This window comes from Lolium rigidum, chromosome 3, assembly GCF_022539505.1.
Source record: "Lolium rigidum isolate FL_2022 chromosome 3, APGP_CSIRO_Lrig_0.1, whole genome shotgun sequence".
NCBI lineage: Eukaryota > Viridiplantae > Streptophyta > Magnoliopsida > Poales > Poaceae > Lolium > Lolium rigidum.
In genome coordinates this window covers 282,576,394-282,579,194 of record NC_061510.1, presented here as the reverse complement: position 1 = coordinate 282,579,194, position 2,801 = coordinate 282,576,394, and the positions used below count along the sequence as shown (strand labels likewise).

Genomic DNA, 2,801 nt, shown 5'->3' with positions numbered 1-2,801 from the left:
CCGTCTCCATTTCGTCAGCTGACGGCCGTCGTCCCCTGCCTCCGCGCGACGCCGTGACTGCGCCGACCGGTCTCCGCCGATCCCTTCCCTCGCTGCTCCGCCGAGGAACGAAGCTTTGCTGTTCTACCTCGCTGATTCGCGCAGCTGTAGCCTGCAGTGTTCTGCTCGGTCACAGCCACTGGGTAAAGTAATTTCTAATTCACCTCAACCTCGCACCAATTTTCCTTTTGGGTGTGTGTGTATGGGATTGAACCCTTCAATTGATTCGTTACGTACTTTGTTGGATTGTTAAGCATTGAGTTCAGAATCTACGTTTAGGTTTCCAAAAATAGTTCTACAGTACATACTCCAGTTAATTTTACGCTGCTACAGGTAAAGCATTGAGTTCAGAATCTACGTTTTTGAACTCAGTGCTCTGCTCACTCGATTACTCTGTGGTATTCTGATGAATGCGTGCATCTTTGTTATCTGTAGCAGTGTAGCATAGACTCCTGTATTCCTCTGCTTGATAGTCCCGTCTTGCAAAGCGGCAGTACTACATTGTTTCCATCTTTTATCTACTTTATTATTGTATCGGTAAGAATGGGGTTCAAATTTGATATCAGACCAGAGACCATTCGTTATGCTTTAGTTCCGTATGGTTATTCTGTGGCGTTAGTTTCCAGAAGACCGGATCCTGGCCCTCACTTACTTCCAAATTACTACAGTGCATCGTTGATCTGAAATGAGAACTGTTGATACACAGGTTTTGGTAGCACTTAGTTATTATGAATTTAATTCCTTAGCTGCAAAGCTTAGCTTGTCTTTAAAATGGCTAATGGTATTTCGGCCTTTTCAATGCAGAATTTGAACTGCGGTTTTCTGCTTCTTTATCCCGTGCTCCTGAATACTTGGACCTGCGGTGCGTGCACGGACTTTCATTCAGGCACAAATGATGAAACTAAGATTGGCTGAACATGTATCTCCCATTCGCGGAATTCTTCCCTTGATACAACTCAAGGCTATGTCCTCGCTTTCGGCTGGTCATGGGCGCCGACCGAAGAAAAAGCTTTATCACCGCGAGCCTGGCCTCGACAAGGCCATGGACCTCCACAAGAAGCCCGCTCTCCTCCTTCGACTCCGTGAGCTCATCATGGCCCAAAAGTCTGGTTCGCTACTCGTGCGCGACCTTGAAAAGGAGGTTGGCTTTGTCCAGAAATGGAACTTTGTTGCACTTATCGAGCGCCACCCCAATATCTTCCGTGTCTCTGGTGGAAGTACATCACGGGAGCCCATTGCTGTTACGCTTACCGAGAAAGCCAGAAATATTTCCAGTGAAGAGATCCATGCACAAGAGCTAATGGAGCCTGTCCTAGTAAGAAATCTGAGGAAGCTGCTAATGATGTCGATGGACTGCCAGATCCCTCTAGAGAAGATTGAGCTTATCCAGTCTGAATTGGGTTTACCAAAGAACTTTAAGAACAAGTTGATTCCTAGTTACCCTGATTTTTTTTCAATCCGTGATGTGAGTGGATTGGACCACCTGTGTTTGGAGAGTTGGGATTCTTCACTAGCAGTCACAGCACGAGAAGAAAAACTGAATTTCGATGGATTCCAGATGGAGTATAGAGGGGTTCCTAAAGATGGAAATATACTGGGTCCTTTTGCTTTCAAGGTAAAGTATCCAGCAGGATTTAGGCCCAACCGAAAGTACCTTGAGGAGTTAGTCAGGTGGCAGAAGATGGCATTTCCTTCACCTTATTTGAATGCTAGGAAGTGGAGCCTGCAACTCCACAGGCTCGGAAGCGATCTGTTGCTGTTTTACATGAGATTTTGAGCTTGACAATGCACAAAAGACTGACATCTGATAAGCTTGAAGTCTTCCATAACGAGTACAGGCTGCCATGCAAGCTACTTCTTTGCTTAATAAAAAATCATGGTATCTTCTACATCACTAACAAGGGAGCAAGAAGTACTGTCTTCCTCAAGGAGGCCTATGATGACACTGACCTTATTGAGAAGTGTCCTCTGTTGAAATTCCATGATCAGTTTTCATCTTTAATTGGCCGACCATGCTCTGACTCAAATACTGCACTGGCAGTATAAATGGAGTATTGATTTATTGGGAGGCCAAACCACGGTTGGCTGGCTTGTGCATCCTCTTAGTTGATTGCTAGATGCTCACATGAGCTCATTTGCACGCAACCAGCTATGTAAGTCCTTTGTACAATGGATGTTTCTTGCACCTTACCTGTTAAAGATAGAATTGTATACACCAACATCCCATCTTCAAATGTAAAGCCCCCTAGGAATCAAGTGATGAATCAGCAGGACGAGACATCTGTGTTTGTACGCAAGTCACATGTTCAGTTCCCAGTTCCCATCATTGTGGATTTGGAAATTAGGGGATGCTAGTGGTTAGGTTCTCCAGTCGTGTAGCTTGTAATTCCAAAAAAGAAGTTATAGTATCAGTTCCCCTTGTACTGACATACTTAATGTTGAGTGTGCTTCTCCTACTTAAATGGCTTTATGACTTTTTCTCGTAAATAGTACAGATACTCATTTTTCTGGAACTCTGTTGTTCAATTCAGTCACATGTTATTTTGCTTGCAGAAGGATATTTGTTGCTGTTCTGCAAGTTAAAACGTGTCATACTCACACAGTTACACCACTAGATTCTATTGGTAGGTCGGGTGGCTTTAATTTTATTACCAGTGCTCGTCATTCCTTGCATGAACTTACTATTGGTATTGGTTTTAGCACATTAAAAATCCCAAATCTCAGTCAGTCCTTGTTTTGTTGTTTCTGCATCCAATAACAGG

The 2,801-nt window shown here is 43.9% G+C and overlaps 1 pseudogene; it reads left to right on the top strand.

Moving 5' to 3' along the window:
* Positions 1 to 72: 72 nt before the first annotated feature.
* LOC124699591 lies at positions 73 to 2,475 on the top strand (annotated as a pseudogene).
* The last annotated feature ends 326 nt before the right edge of the window (positions 2,476 to 2,801 follow it).